This window comes from Odocoileus virginianus, chromosome 32 (genome assembly GCF_023699985.2).
Source record: "Odocoileus virginianus isolate 20LAN1187 ecotype Illinois chromosome 32, Ovbor_1.2, whole genome shotgun sequence".
NCBI classification, from domain to species: domain Eukaryota; kingdom Metazoa; phylum Chordata; class Mammalia; order Artiodactyla; family Cervidae; genus Odocoileus; species Odocoileus virginianus.
Window position 1 is genome coordinate 7,619,927 of NC_069705.1, and position 17,061 is coordinate 7,636,987.

General features: G+C 46.1%; 1 long non-coding RNA gene across 1 annotated transcript; it reads left to right on the plus strand.

Annotated features, from left to right (window-relative positions):
• The first annotated feature begins 1,370 nt into the window (after positions 1 to 1,370).
• On the plus strand, positions 1,371 to 14,505 carry LOC139032646 (uncharacterized). The gene is made up of 2 exons (XR_011485226.1): positions 1,371 to 2,658; positions 12,908 to 14,505. It is a non-coding gene; the product is annotated as an uncharacterized lncRNA (long non-coding RNA).
• The last annotated feature ends 2,556 nt before the right edge of the window (positions 14,506 to 17,061 follow it).

Sequence of the window (17,061 nt, forward strand, 5' to 3'; positions counted from 1 at the left end):
TGCATCTCACTGTTTCAGGGGTCAAGGGTCAGGGCTGGTGGGAGCCCTTTTAGCATCCGTCTGCCACTGAGAGAAGAAGGCAGGGTCTCGAGTGGCCCCAAAGCCCGCCCCTGCCCCGTGTTCTCCCCTGCCCAGCATCCCTCTCTGGTACGGTCCTCCTCGCCCCTCCTCCTCGCCCGTGACCCCCAGCTGCACCGTCCAGCCTCAGGGCTCCTGCTCTGGCTGTTCCCACGCCTCCTACACGCGCACTCCGCTTGCCTTCCCCTCCTCCAGCTCTTTGCCCCCGTGTCACCCTCCGTATCCCTGACCACCCGTAGAAGGATGCTGTCGTCCTCCGGATGTGGACACCCGAGCTGCCTGTCTCTCGTATCCTGTGCCCTGTTTTCTTTCTTCCACGGCTTCCAGCAAGCTATTGCTTCTGAGACGCTGTATTTGCTATACTTAACCTTTATCACCTGTCTCATCCCCTGAGAAAGACAGAAATCTTTGTTTTCTTCCTGGTACCACCAAATGCACCTGGCACAAAGCCAGCATTTCATAGATATGCATTGATAAATGGGGATGGCAATGACTTGAAGACATTTGAACCGAGTTTTGAATAAGAGGCCTTTTCCAAAAGATCAGTGGAAGAAAGATAATTTCATGTATACTTTTGAAAAAAAGATTTTATATGAAAGCTCTTCCAAGCTCTTTCCAAACATGACTTCATTGAATCCTCTAAAAACCCTGTGATTATGTGCAGCTATTATCCCTATTATACAGATGAGGAAATTTAATAACTCACCCAAAGTCACACTGTTAATATTTAAATAGAGAGCCAGGCAACATGGGACCAGAGTCTGTATGCTTAACCTCTATGCTTTGCTGCCTTTCAAGGCATAACCAGTGCAAATACCCTGAGGCTCAAAAAAAAAAAAAAAAAAAAAAACCATGGAGCTTTTAGAGCAGTGAAGAAGCCCAGTGTGGGTGGTGTTTATCTAGGCATGAGCAACATGATATGAATTGAGTCCAGAGATCAGACAAACATGATGACATAGCCAGCCTTACAGACTGAGGTAAGGAGTGAGGAAGAGATTGTTCTGATTGCTGGAGGTTTTTTAGCAAGGGCAGTGATATGATTTGATTTAGGTTTAAAAATAATTTGCTCTGGATACTGACTGGAGAAAGGACTTGTGACAGTGAAGAAGGAGGTAATGAAAAAGCAATTATCATGAACAATTCTGTTAGTTCTGTTTCTCCTAGATGTATTTTTTTAAAGTTATATTAATTTAGAAATACCTCCTTGAATCTGTTTGATTCTTAGTTCTATCAGCTCATGGAATATCTTTGTATTTTTATTATGTTGTGTCATTCTTTGCATAGTGAGCTTTATGAAAATTGCAGATGATGCACATTAGAACTGTAAAAAATTTATTGAAATACGGTTGATTTACGATGTTGAGTTAGCTTCAGGTGTATAGCCAAGTGATTCAGTTGTACGTATACATATATTCATTCTTTTTTAGATTCTTTTCTTATGTAGGTTATCCCTGTGCTATACTGTAGGTCCTTGTTGGTTATCTATTTTATATATAATAGTGTGTGTATGTTCATCCCAAGCTCCTGACTTATCCTTACCCAGCACATTTCCCTTTCAGTAACCGTAAGTGTGTTTTTGATATCTGTAAGTCTGTTTCTGCTTTGTAGATAAGTTCATCTGCATCATTTTAAAATTAGATCCCATGTATGAGTGATGTCATATGATGTCTGTCTTTCTCTGTCTGACTTACTTCCTTAGTATGATCATCTCTAGGTCCGTCCATGTTGCTCCAAATGGCACAATTTCATTCTTTTTCATGGCTGAGTAGTATTCCATTGTGTATATGGACCACATCTTCTTTATCCGTTCCTGTTAGTGGTCATTTAGGTTGTTCCCTGGCTATTGTAAATGGTGCTGCTCTGAGCACTGGGGTGCCTGCATCCTTTCAGATTGGGGTTTTCTCTGGATGTATGCTCAGGAGTGGATTTGCTGGGTCATGTGGTAGTTTTATTTTTAGTTTTCTGAGGGAACTTCATCCTCTTCTCCACAGTGGCTGTTCAGTCTGCATTCCCACCAAGAGTGTAGGAGGGTTCCTCTTTCCCCACACTTTCTCCAGCATCTACTGCATGTAAAGTTTTTGGTGACGACCATTATGACCAGTGTGAGGTGATACCTCGCTATAGTGTTCATTTGTATTTCTCTGGTAACTAGTGATGTCGAGCATCTTTTCTTGTGATGTTTGGTCACCTGTAGTAACATTAGAACTTTTGAGACGACAGAAGGGCATCACATGCACTGATGTCAAACAGCAACCAATTCATAACACGCCGGCTCACTTTCAGACTGCAGTCTATGTTTAAAAACAGATTTATTGAGGCATAATTTGCCTACTGTAAATGATACCCAGGTTCAGTGAGCAATTCCTTGATTTTTAGTCTATTTGCTGAGTAGTGCAACTGTCATCACCTTCCTGTTTCAGAACTTTCCGTCACACAAACTTCGTGTCCACTGGAGTCACTTGTCTTTCTCACCATCCTTCCTCGAGAGCCATGAATTTGCTTTGTGCCTATAAATTTTTTTCCTCTCATGTGTAGCTTCTTTCACTTACGGTAATGTTTTTGAGGCCCATAGATGCTTTGGTAAGTATTGGTACCTCATTGCTCTTTATTAGTGAGTGGTATTCTACTGCATGAGTATACTATGTTTTGTTTGTTTTTCATCAGTTGACAGATAAATGGGTTATTTCCACTTTTGCTTGTTATAAATAAAGCTGCTTAAGACATTGCCGTGTACATCTTCGTGTGGACATGTGTCTTCATTTCTCATGGGTAGAAATTTTTTTTGAGGAGCAGAATTTCTGGGTCTTTTGGAAAATCTTCATTTAAATTAATTTTCAGTCTTAAGTAAAACTAGAATAGCCTGCACCATGAATTTATTTTGATAAGTTGTCATCTCCAAATAACTTTGATTATTTTTTATTAAATGTTAATTTGTAAAGCTAGCTTTTGTTATGTACTTGACATTTTAACTTAATAAGGAATGTCTTTGCATTTCATATTGTTTCAAACATTGAGAAATAATTTCTCCATGCTCATAGGCTTTTTTCTTGGTACTCAATTTGTGATTTGATTAAAAATGTCTTTAAAAACAAGATGTTCTCTAAATCATTGTTTTAGGCCACGTACCATATGGAGTTATTTCTTCCTTTAAAATACTCTTCTGTGGAGAAGGAGGCTTCAAAACCACAGAGTGAATATCTGTCTTCTTTGTTATTTTAGCTGCTGACATTTTAAATTGAATTTAGCAGTGGCCTTATATTTTTAAAGTTAATGAAGTGGATTTCAGGTTCAGTTAACAGTAATTTAAGATGACAATTAAATTATTAGTGAAGCTAATTATTAAGTGGAAAACTCACGTAATACCCAAGCTAATGATGAAATAAAATCTTAGTTCCAAGAGCTGTGCAGACCGTGAGCTGAATGGGGTGCAGATTTTTTAACAAAGCATAGTGGGAAGGTTGACAGGTGACAGTCCCACGTAAGGTATTGTTTCCAGGAGACTGAGGTTTAATGTTTAGGTTCATGTCTGGATCTGTTTTATTTACCTAAGTCACAAAGGGTGTAAGACACTGTTTCACAGCGTCTTAAGCAATGTCTCTAAATATAAACACATGCACTATGCTTACCCCATTTATCTCAAACTCACGCGACAAGCGCAGTCGTTGCCATGTTTATCGCAAACACAAGAAAGCTGCTGCTAGAACTCTCCCTGCGCCTTTATTTTGGTAAGCAAGGGCGTGCATTTCCTTGAGGGGCGTGCGTGGAGCGAAACTGCTGGGTAGTGAGCAGTGTCGCGTCCAGCCTTGTGGATGAGGCCAAGCCATTTCCCGCAGTGGTGGAACCTCTTTTTTATTTTTTTTGTAAATAACTTTCCTGGAGCATGGTCGCGTGACGATGGTGCGTCAGTTCCTGCCGCGCGGCGGAGTGAGTCAGCCCGGGGTGTGCACGGCCCCTCTTTCGGGAGCTTTCTGCCTCCAGGTCGCCGCAGGGCCTGGAGTCGCGCCCCGAGCCGCCCCGCAGGGCCGCGGGGTCACCCTTGCCCGCGCAGCGTGAGCGGCGTGTGTGTCCGTCCAGGCCGCAGCTCGCCCGCGCTGCCCGCGCGGGGTCCACAGGCTGCTTCCCTGCTTCCCAGCTCTTTGGCCCCCGTGTGTGAGCGCGTCTGACGCTCCGTCTGGTTTGAATCGGGAGAACTGGAAACAGGACACGGTCATCCACGGGGAAGGCGGCGACTGAGACATGACTCGCTGCCTCCAATGAGACAGCGAATGGCGTTGAAAGTGAACTGGGGCTTCAGTTCCGTACGCTGGAGTCTCAAAGCGTGATGCTCAACAAATAAAGCAAGACATGACGTGAAGCATCCTGCAAGACCCCTATTTTTGTTATATTCAAAGACTACATTACGCGATGGTGTCGGAAGTCGGGACGGTGGCTGATCTCGCCTTGAGGTGGGAAAGGGCGGGAGAGGAGTCTCTGGGCGCCCGCGGCGGTCGCTTCTGGACCCGGATTTCTTCCCTTTGTGATGTCTCTTTCAGCTCCATGCTTAACGATCTACACGTCCTTTGTGCATGTGTTAAATAAACCAAACAAAAAGTAAAAGGCAGTAGGTAGTAAATGCAGAAAAACATTACTTTTCATCTTCTTTTGATTTTAATTATGATATTGATTTGCACCGAAGCAGAATCCTTAGAGCAAAATGTATCACAAAATTCTTTTGCATGAGTAAAATTCCTTGATATAGGCTCTGAATTTGTCATTCATGTATTTTGAAATAAGTTGAATTGTTTCCTCATATAATTGTTTTATAAATTTCCAAAAATAACTAAGACTTTTTTTTGAGTGCTTTGCAAGTTAATTTGGAAGGTATTGATATCTTTATGGATTTTTTTCAACTAGGTTTATCTATGATGTTTGTCTATTTGTCTGCTCTTGTGCTGGTTAGTATTAGTCATTTTTCTTTTAAAAACTCAATTATAATCACATCATTAAAATACAAATATGTTCTTATTGTTAAAATTTTAAATATTATAAATAAGTCTATAATCTCAAATTCAGATATATCTTTTTCTCTCCCACAGGACTGTCCATAGTTATCAGTCTCCAAATAACTAGGTATCTAAATTTTCTTAAGTATCAATATATATGTAAACATACCCAGAGAACACGTATGGTTTTATGTCATCATTTTTTTGTCTACATGAGCTGCACCAGGTAATCCTCATTTGTGTGTATTTTTTTAATTTTCACTCCCAACAATATGCTTTAGAGCTCTTTTCATGAAAGAAGATTAGAATTCCCTCATTCTTTTAATTTGCTGATTACTATCAATAGAATGGATATGCAATGGATTATTTATTCATCCTAGTAATGAACATGTTCAGTTCAGTTCAGTTCAGTCACTCAGTCATGTCTGACTCTGCGACCCCATGAATCACAGCACACCAGGCCTCCCTGTCCATCACCAACTCCCGGAGTTTACTCAAACTCATGTCCATTGAGTCGGTGATGCCATCCAGCCATCTCATCCTCTGTCATCCCCTTCTCCTCCTGCCCCCAATCCCTCCCAGCATCAGGGGCTTTTCCAATGAGTCAGCTCTTCACATCAGGTGGCCAAAGTATTGGAGTTTCAGCTTCAGCATCAGTCCTTCCAATGAACACCCAGGACTAATCTCCTTTAGGATGGACTGGTTGGATCTCCTTGCAGTCCAAGGGACTCTCAAGAGTCTTCTCCAACACCACAGTTCAAAAGCATCAATTCTTCAGCGCTCAGCTTTCTTTATAGTCCACCTCTCACATCCATACCTGACCACTGGAAAAACCATAGCCTTGACTAGACGGACCTTTGTTGACAAAGTAATGTCTCTGCTTTTTAATATGCTATCTAGGTTGGTCATAACTTTCCTTCCAAGGAGTAAGCGTCTTTTAATTTCATGGCTGCAGTCACCATCTGCAGTGATTTTGGAGCCCCCCAAAATAAAGTCTGACACTGTTTCTACTGTTTCCCCATCTATTTGCTATTAAGTGATGGGACCAGATGCCATGATCTTAGTTTTCTGAATGTTGAGCTTTAAGCCAACTTTTTCACTCTCCTCTTTCACTTTCATCAAGAGGCTTTTTAGTTCCTCTTCACTCTCTGCCATAAGGGTGCTGTCATCTGCATATCTGAGGTTATTGATGTTTCTCCCAGCAGTCTTGATTCCATCTTGTGCTTCTTCCAGCCCAGCATTTCTCATGATGTACTCTGTCTATAAGTTAAATAAGCAGGGTGACAATATACAGCCTTGACGTACTCCTTTTCCTATTTGGAACCAGTCTGTTGTTCCATGTCCAGTTATAACTGTTGCTTCCTGACCTGCATACAGGTTTCTCAAGGGGCAGGTGAGGTGGTCTGGTATTCCCATCTCTTTCAGAATTTTCCACAGTTTATTGTGATCCACACAGTTGAAGGCTTTGGCATAGTCAATAAAGGAGAAATAGATGTTTTTCTGGAACTCTCTTGCTTTTTCCATGATCCAGCGGATGTTGGCAATTTGATCTCTGGTTCCTCTGCTTTCTCTAAAACCAGCTTGAACATTTGGAAGTTAACGATTCACGTATTGCTGAAGCCTGGCTTGGAGAATTTTGAGCATTACTTTACTAGCGTGTGAGATGAGTGCAATTGTGCGGTAGTCTGAGCATTCTTTGGCATTGCCTTTCTTGTGATTGGAATGATAACTGACCTTTTCCAGTCCTGTGGCTACTGCTGAGTTTTCCAATTTTGCTGGCATACTGAGTGCAGCACTTGTAGGCTGTTTCAGTTTTTATGATTATAAACAGTGGTAAACCATAGCTATACACATCTCTCTACGCATGCTTGCAAATCTTTCTCTAAAGTAGACTTTGAGAGTTAGAATCGGTCAAATATTATGCACATATGAAATTTTGATTAATACTGCCTGAATTCTTCCCTACAAATATTTTTCCAATTGGCGTGCCTTCTAAGAATACTTTAAAAATATTCGTTTCTATCCCCTCATCAAAATCTCGTATATTAAATACCATGGGGATTGGTAAAAATGAATGATTGCTGTGCTCCTGGAATTTGTAATTGGATGTGATTAAGTATATAAATATTTGTAATATAAGGCGATGCAAATAACGCCTTGAAGTCAGCCGAGTTTGTGGAAGTTGTAGTTTGCGGTGCTGGGTAACAAGCAGAGAGGACGCCTTACCTGTGAATACTTCGCAGCCAAAAGGGCTTCGTCAGAAACCCAGTTTCTTGGCTTGCTGAGTGATTCAATTTTCAGGAATAGATTCACAGTAACCAAACTTATGGAAAAACAGAAATACCAGAGTCCAGACCTGCTCTCCAGCTGTCATCTGTCCGTGGACGCCCCACGCGGAAAGCCAAAGTGTCATTTGAATGCCAGGTAGCCCGGTGTTTAAGAAAACATATCCACATGGCAGACTACTTGGCATGTAGCATCTGTGAAACTTCTCATCGTAGAAACCTGATTTATATTCTTGATCAATGGACGTGGGCTGAGGAAGAGGGGAAAGAGTGGGTGAGTTACGGGAATCGCCACGTCCACAACCCGGGGCGCACCTGCCTCGGCTCTGCAGACGGCTCCCTGGGAGAGACACCCTGCCCCCGGGTGCCGCTGGGCTGAGTCCAGCCGGCGCTCGCCTCGAGCCTTCTCTCTCCTTCCGGACTCTCAAGCAGGGACAGTTCTCCTTCTGATGGGTACACACTACAATCGAGTGTTATTCTCTGGAAGCAACCCATGCTATTTAATTCTAATGATAAAATCAATAATTATAGTCAGAGATGCTTATTTAAGGCTTATGACGTGCCAGGCACAGTTCCAAGTTCTTTAAATACATTAACTCATTTAATCCTCTTTAAAATGTCTTTCTTGATCTCCATTTTTGTTCATCATGTGTTGGTTTGATAGCTTATTTACCCAAGGGAGCCAACTCATTTATTTTATTTACATGTTCTTGGGGTGACCCTCAATATAGATGTAACATACAGAAACACAATTAAAATATAGCAGAAATACTAAGTAGAAGAGATTCTTTTTGATTGGGTCAATAGGTGAAATTTCTCAAGAAGGAAGAGATGATGCTTCAAAGCATGAGTTGAATTTTTATTGGCAGTGATAGGATAAGATTTCATGCCTTAAATAAATGAATTTCCCTGCTTAAAAGTGAAATTTCACTTCCCTGGAAAGTTTACTGACTTGAAATATCTAATATCTCATTAATGGCTGGTAAGCAAGATGTATTTGATTAAGAATTTTGCTATTTGGAGTAAAGATAGAGAGAGAATACAGGTATTTTCCTGTACTGTTTATGTTGTCTGGTTAAACTATAGAATTAAAACTGTCATTGGCTCTGTGAGCTTTTTCTTTCTAAATGTTTCTTACACATTTGTAGCACAATTTATATCTTAATGAAAATGAGGCTCAAGAGATGCTCTTAGGATCCAGGAGGGGAAATTAGAATGCTTTGCCCTTGATTACAGCATCTGTTATTTCCTAGGGAAAAAGCATCAGTGGTCACTTATACATTGTAATTCTGACCTACATTGCAGAGCTTGCGAATTTCCTCGGGAGCCTGATCAATAACACACCGTTCAAAGGGAACCTTGCTAACAGCTTTTTCTAAAAAAGCTAAGGTTGACAGTCAAGAAAGCAATTTGTTCAATTTCATCTACTCTCCCAGAATTCCCACGAGGTAAAACTGCTCCCTATTTCGTAGTCACAAAAGCATTTCGTTTAAAATGATAACGTTGATGTTTATTACATTTTAACATGAAAGATATACATATCAAATATGAAAAGGACCTCTGGATTCTTGTGGTAGCAGGCTGGCCTGTCTGGCATCCTTCTCTGGGATGGTACCCTAAAAAGACGCACCAAAAACTGGCCACAGAAGAGGTAACTGAAAGGAAGGCAGCCAGTCAAATCCTGCATGAAATGTTTTCTAATTCTAATAAATTAAGAATCCTATTTTTGGACTACACACCACCTGCCCACTTTGTGCATCTGAACTGTGCAAAGAGGTCCAAAGATGATGGAAGAGATCTGAAGTCAGCCCGCATTTATAGTGGGCCATTCTGAGTTAATCAGGGTTTCCCTGGTGGCTCAGAGGTTAAAGCGTCTGCCTGCAATGTGGGAAACCTGGGTTTGATCCCTGGGTCGGGAAGATCCCCTGGAGAAGGAAATGGCAACCCACTCCAATATTCTTGCCTAGAGAATCCCATGGATGGAAGAGCCTGGTGGGCTACAGTCCACGGGGTTGCAAAGAGTCGGACACGACTGAGCGACTTAAATTTAACTGACTATTCTGAGTTAGGAGTTTTCAGTCTTGGCACTGTTGACATTACAGTTAGGATTAAGACTAGGGCTAGGATTAGGGTAGCAGGCTGGCTGGGTCTGATACCCTTCTCCCAGCTCCTGGTATGGTATCCTGAAAAGATGCACAGGAGGAAAAAAACAGAAGGAAACGAAAAGGGAGACAGTCCCGTCTGGTCACTAGCCCAGGTCATTCTTTGCTGTGAGGCTGTTCTGAGTACCGCGGGACGTTTACAGCATCCTGGGCTCTGTCCACTAGATGTGAGACGCACTCCCCACTCTCATCTCTGGTTCTGACGAAAGCAGTGGTCTCCATACACTGCTAGTCTCCTTGAGGGGCAGAACAGCCCCAGGTTGAGAACCGGGACTTAACTGACTAGCATAGCCAGAGCTGGGGCAGCCCCTCTCCCGCCTCTCTTTCATCACCGGGCTGTGTTTAGTCGCTCGATTGTGCCCCGCCAGGCTCCTCTGTCCATGGCATTCTCCAGGCCAGAATACTGGAATGAGTATCCTTTCCCTTCTCCAGGGGATCGTCCAGCCCAGGGACCGAACCCAGGCTTCTTGCATTGCAGGCGAATTCTTAACCATCTGAGCCACCAGGGAAGCCGCAGCGCCTCTTTGTTTCACTTTTTATAAAAGGAACCCAAGAGGGACAGATTGAAGTGCTCTGAAGCCTGGGCATCTTGTTTCTAAAAGTAGTTTAAGGGAACATGTGTGGACCCCAAACCGTCAATGCTGGTAGAAGCTAAAGTAATGGTTACTTTTGAGAGAGGGACTATCGGCAGGGTGGGGGCACAAAAGTGGCTTCTCCGGTGACAGAAATACTCTGTGTCAGGATCTAGGGGTGGGGATGCGTGTTGGAAGGTCATCAGGTCCAACTGGGCAGCTGAGTGCACTTGGCTGTGTTTAAGCGATGATTCAATTAACAAAGGCATCAGAAGAAAGAAAGGCACAGGGCAGAAAACCCAACTCAGGCACAGGAAAAAGAAAAGAGCAGAGGACCATTTGTTTGCAGATTAACATACAGGGAGCATCCTTCTGAATGGGAAGAGCCAGGAGCATGTCAGTCGCCCGAGCTTGGTTTGGGGTGGGGGTGACTCCTGCATTCTCCCGCAGCCCATGTGGAGCTCCACAAGACCTGTGAAGCGAAGGGAAAGCTAGTATTAAAAGCTGGTCCTTGGGATTAGTAGATGCAATCTACTACATATGGAATGAATAAGCAATAAGGAGATACTGGATAGCACAGGGAACTGTATTTAACATCCCGTGATAAACCATAATGGAAGAGAATGCAGCAGAAATGGGTATAACAATGTAAATCAACTGTACTTCCATAAAATAAAGTTTAAAAAAAAAGCGGGACCTGTTATTCAACCAATTGCCATAGCCTTAGAGATGTTTCAGAAAAACGCAAAGACAATGGATCAGTTTTCAAAATGCAAAACCACCTAAATGTCCGTAGGTCTAGCTCTAGGACACCTGGGCAGCAGGAGTCCTACCCCTTAGTGCTCCAGGTCCTGACTCTCCAAGCGCTGCCGGGGGTCAAGGGGGTCCCCATCCGTGGACGTAACGCTCTCCTACCTCCTGCCTTTGTGTCAAGGGGCCATGCTTCATTCATTTGCTTATTTCTTAGTTCATGTGTTCCTTCAGCAAACTTTTATTGACTGATTATTTTATTGGAGTCGAGGTGCTTTCTGACGTTGTGTTAGTTTCTGCAGCACAGCAGAGTGAACCAGCTACGCGGACACCTGTGGCCCCTCTTTTGGGGATTTCCTTTCTATTCGGGTCAGCATGGGGCACTGATCAGAGCTCCCTGAGTTAGACCGTGGGGCCTCAGTCGTCTACGTTAACAGAGCATCGATGCTGTGTGTATGTCAACCCCAAACCCCCGATTCATCCCGCCATCCCCATCCCCTTCCTGCTTGGCATCCACACGTTTGTTCTCTGTGTCTCTATTTCTGCTTTGCAAATAAATCATCTACACCAGTTTTCTAGATTCTGCATATATGTGTTAATATATAATATTTGTTTTCCTGTTTTTGACTCACTTTTTATACGGCAGTCTCTAGGGCCACCCACGTTTCTACAAACGACCCAGTTTTCTTCCCTTTAATGGCTGAGAAGCACTTATTCTTTCATATATACTGTATTCCAGGCGTTACTTTCTGGGTGAGGGCTATAGCGGTATATGAGACAGACAAGTTCCCTCTTCTCTTGCAACTTATTTCCTAGTGGAGAAAACAGACCAAGTCAATCAATAAACAAGTATATATTAGAGAATGATAAATGCTATGGTGTAAATAAAGTCAGGACATTGACTGGGCGTGGTGGGGTAGAGAAGGCATAGTCTTATCTATGCAAATGAGAATGCAAAGCCTTTAAAGACCCTAAGGTTATGAAGTGCTTGGCAACTTGCTAGCCTACTGTCTCCACTTGTTCCCTCCTAAACAGACCCCTTCTCAGGAGACTGAGTGTCCCAGCTCCGGCCTGAAAGGCCCTGGGTAACAGTTCCAGTCATGGTGGCCCCATCCCCTTGACAGCGATTGCTCTAAGAATCTGGGCCTAAGCACGCAGGGTTTTCCTGTCTGCTGGGTGTGGTTCAGGAGGGGGCCCTGGATCCAGCCTGAAGTGGGCGATGTGCCCAAGGAGAGGGGGAGGGTTTCTAGAAACGTCTGGGATGTTTCCGACCCTTCATAGGAGGAGATGGCCTGTTTCTCACTAGCTGAGAATGGGGAGGAAAGAAGCCATGGCCGTGCAGGAAGCGGGCTGTCTCAGAGCTCAGTGCAGGGAAGCGAGGGGTCTACCCAGCTCCCGGGGACGGGAGCGAGCCCGTAGCAGACGCTGCTGGTCTGCTGTTAGGCTGGGCCTTCCTCCCCGCGCAGCCAGAGCTCCTGTTCGTGCCCAGAGCTGGACGGAAGGGCCCCGGAGGAGCGGCCCTCGGCCTGAGACAGGGAGAGGCAGTGGACGGCTGAAACAGCTCTGAGCGTCCCTTGTTCTCCAAGTAGGGACCACTTACCCTGAGTCCTGGATGACCACAGGAAGACATCCCAGCTGAGGCAGAGGTCAGCAGAGACCCTAGTCTGGGATTAGTTTTGGCCCATTCGCGAGTCAGCACAAAGGGGGGAGAGGATGACCAGGGTCTGCAGTCAGGGAATCTGGCTAACGTCCTTGTCTGCTTTTAAAAAATATTTATGTATGTGTTTGACTGCGCTGGGTCTCAGCTGTGGCGTGTGGGATCCAGTTAGACCACGGATTGAACCCAGGACCCCTGCCTTGTCAGCATGACATTCCTCTTGGAGCTCCGTCTTAGTCACTGGACCATCAGGGAAGTCCCTGGAGCTCGCCTCATCTGGCCTGCAGTTTGATCTTGAGCACGTTCTTTAACCCTTTTGAGTGGGAGCTTCCTCTCCTTTTAATGGGCTGAACCATAGCACCCCCAAGTCAGGGCTGTAATTGAAACAGTGTAGATACCCCTGTGTCCTTATCATTTGCAGGAAAATGCTGATTCGGGAGATAATGATTAGGAGATGTGAAGATGCAGAAACAAAGAATAGCTGTTGGGCTAAGGAACTGGTAACAATTTAGCCTATAATTCTGCCACGTAACAGAATCACCAAATTCCAGGTCCCCGAAAGATATAGATAAAAGCTGACACACATTCCCAAGCTGCTTTTACAGGACCTAGACCTCCCTTCAGATGAAAACTGCTGACCACAGAACAAGACCCTAGACTAATTGAAACCAGAAGGCTGATGATGCTTGCAACGCCACCTCGATGACAACCAATCCAAGAACCGTCCGTGAGCTGACCACGTCCTGCTCCTTGAACACTACACAGGTCCTGATGACCCTCCGGGGTGGATCAGAGTCTTCAGGCACTAGGCCACTGTGGCCCCCTTTGCCTGGCAAAGCCATAACAGCTGCTCTTCCCTACTTCACCCAAAACTGTCTCCATGTTTGTGTCTGGCACCAGTGAACAGAGGCAGAGATTCAGCAACACGATGAGACTCAGACGAGCTCCCGAGTGTGAAGTGTCTGTTACGGCCCTTGGCCCAGAGAAGCTATTGTCTCACCTGGATCAGCTTTGCTCACAAATGTTCAGTTTGCGTGGATTTTACATTTGGCGGGGGGTCATTGTCAGAAGGAACAGAGTAAAATCCACCTAGCTGAACCTTGGGACAACGAGAGCAAGCTACCACGGATCAACCCCAAGGAACCATAGCTAAGCACTCGTCATGAAGGAGTTCATCTCCTTGGCAGAAACTCTGGAAGCAGGCCTTCAGAGCCTGCAGTGTGGATGGGCCAGGACACATCACCTCTCCGGTAGCCCCGTCTGCTGCAGACTATCAAGAGATAATCTGTCCACATCCATAAAGCTTGTGGCTCACAATAAACACTTTGGCCAATCTGTCCATCAACTAAAACGGAAAACTCACTACGGACATGTTTTTGGGAGAAGCTGGAAATTCTGCTCTGCTTTCCCTGGAACACTCATGATTCATTACCTGGTGGACCTTGGCACATGCCTTGTGCCTGCTTCAAGAGCTGCTCTAAGGCTGATTTCTACTCCTATTGGAAAGAAGCATCCAAGAAAGAGCCTGGACTTTCCCTGATGTCCAGGGTCATCAAAAACGTTCTTGCCGCTGTCAGCTGTGTTCAACTTCCAAGGAAGCCACTGGAAAATTGCTTATGCTAATTGCACAGATGACTCTGCACCATGAATTCAGAGCATATTCAGAGGAATTCCACCCAGAATGCTTTTAGCAGAGTGCTATCAAGATGTTGGGTTTAATCAGGTGTATTCCTTTATAACAACAAAGACCGAGAAAATGTGTTTCGACTCACCTGTCACTAGTGATATTTCTGTTAAAGCTCCCTGTCGGAGAAGTCTCATAAAATAATAGCAACGGCCTAGTAATATTTATCTAGGGCAAGTAATATTTTTCTGACCTCTAGGAAGCTCTGAAAGTAATCAAACCTCTCCATATTCAGTCAAAAGCTATTTCGGGATCACTCCTGTCTCCCATCATGGACTAATTTTCTATAATTATGGGCTATTAAAAATGAAATGAAGAGATAAAGAAGGATTCAATCCTGAGCTCTGGCAGTTACTCATTCTTTGACCTTATTAATAATCATAGTAATAATGAGTTAATATTTATGACAGCTTACCGGGTCCCCAGCCTTATGTATAGCACTTAACTTAGACCCGCTTCATTTAATACCTGCACAAAGCCTTTGGGGGGCAAATGTATTATCATTTTCTTGGTATAGATGAGAAATAGAGACTCTCAAAGGTTAAGACTCTCGTCTAGGCTCACAGTCTTAGTGGGCGCCTAGGTTGCCTTTCCAGCCGGGCCCGGGGGATCACTAGTTAGTCTAAAGCCCGCCTCCTCCGGGCCTGATGTCCTCATCTCTGTCTGTCTTGCTCTCCGAGGTAACTGGGGAGGCCAGGGCATGGCGGACTGAGTTTCCGGACTCGGCGTGGGGGAGCAGGACTGGCTCAGCTCTGACGTGGGGGGGTGGGGGGCGTGGGGCAGGGTGAGCCTGGAGCCGGGGCTGCGGCCGTGGGGCAGCGCCGGGAGCAGAAGCACCCCTGAGGTGCCCCGTCCCCGCCCAGTGACCCAGCTGGAGGACCGGCTGCAGAAACGCTGTGGGACCGAGCAAGGGCGCTGGGAAGGCAGACCGCAGAGATTGCCGGGCTGCTTAGAAACCGGGGCTTATCAAAGGCTGTCTGGGGAGGGGGCGCGGCTGGAGCGGCCCAGGGCGCCCCGCACGGATTCCGGCCCTTGTGCGCCAGATGCCCCGGCGCCCTGCCTCCACGCACCACGTGAGGACTCACGGAAAGCCTAGCGCAGGCAGTTTGCAAACTCGCCAGTGACGACTCTGAGTGCAAAGCATCGTCTGCGTCTGTGCACGCCAGGTAAGACGAAACTGGGTGTCTGATTCTCCCCCAGCAGCCTGGCCACGGATTTCTGGCGCCGGACCCCTCAGCCGGGCTTAGGGCTAGGATGGAGGTAGGCAGATGGTCACGAGGAGAAAGAAGGAACTTTCTGGTTTTGTCATTGCTCTGAGGGAGGATCTGCGGGAAGACCAGGAGGAGGACCAAGCCCACTGCAAGTTAATGCCTGACCGTGATGGGCTCCGGAGGACGCCACGTGGCCTGGTGACAGCCGCCCGGGCAGCGGCTTGTATTCTGTAGCCCCGGCTCAGTGTCGTTCGTTCGTGGCAGGGGGGTGCGCCAGTGCTGGGGGGCACAAGGCGAGCAGCCAGGAGACCCTGGGGGGATCAGAGACCCCGGACCTTGGGACTCAGGCTGGAGACGGGCAGTGGGGGCGGCCGGGGGTACTGCTGCTGGCTGGCTCTTCCAGCCCCGGGAGCTGAAGTGAGCAGAACCCGAAGGCAGCTGGCTTCCTGCAGCTGCTGCGGACTTGCGTCCAGCGGGGTGGTGAGGCTTGCGTTGGAGCTGGCTGGCGGCAGCGGGAGGGCAGAGGCGCAGCTGTTATCTGGCATGGAGGCTGGGCGCACGACAGGCCCGCTGCGGAAAGCCGGAGCTTCTGTGGCTCCACCAGGGCTGGAAGGAGCCGTGCAGAGACATTGGTCTGCTGGAAACGCCCTTGGCTCCCACTGCACACTGTGGAGTTCAGGCCGAATAGGAAACAGACATTGACACCAAGCAGCCCTCTGCACCAGAACCTGCCAGAAGGATTCCAAGGACAATCAGGAGATACAGGTGAACCCCGTCTTCCAATCTGCGGAGGAAACACTAAGCCAGGGTCAGCCTGACCCTCCTGTAGGATGAATGAGCAGGAACGAGCCTGGGGAGCTCATGGAAAGACTCTAAAGCAGGGGACACTGAACCCCCTCTGCGGGTTGTAGGGAAAAATGGACAAAGAGTTCAAAATGATGACACATGGAGAGCTTAGGAGCAGAGAGGAGTGATTAGACAGAGGTAACAGGTTTCTCAAAAAAGGAGGGAGCCCAGGAGCTTCCCTCGCCGTCCTGTGGGTGAGGCTCTGTGCTGCCAGGGCAGGGCTGGGGGTGTTTCCCTCTGGTGGCCTCTCTACGACAGCAGACTTTAGAAGAGCATACATTATGGGAATAGATGCACAGATTTGGTGTAAGAATGTGCAAGCCACAGAACTATGCTCTCTATTTTGTGACAACCTGTAAGGGAGACGGGGCTTCCAGGTGGGACTAGTGGTAAAGAATCCGGCCGCCAATGCGGGAGATGCAAGACACGTGGGTTTGATCCTTGGGCTGGGACGATCCCCTGGAGTAGGAAATGGCAACCCACTCTAGTATGCTTGTCTGGAAATTTCCGTGGACAGAGGAGCCTGGCAGGCTACAGTGCATAGGGTCGCAAAAAGTTGGATATGACTGAGCGACTACCACATAAGAGAAAAGAATCTGAAAAAGTATATAAAAAACTGCATCATTATGCTGCAGACCTGAAAACAATACATTGTAAATCAACTATGGACGTGAAAGTGAAAGTGAAAGTCGCTCAGTGGTGTCTGACTTTTTGTTCAGTGGTGTCTGACTCTTTGCGAACCCATGGACTGTACAGTCTGTAGAATTCTCCAGGCCAGAATACTGGAGTGAGTAGCCTTTCCCTTCTCCAGGGGATCTTCCCAACCTAGGGATC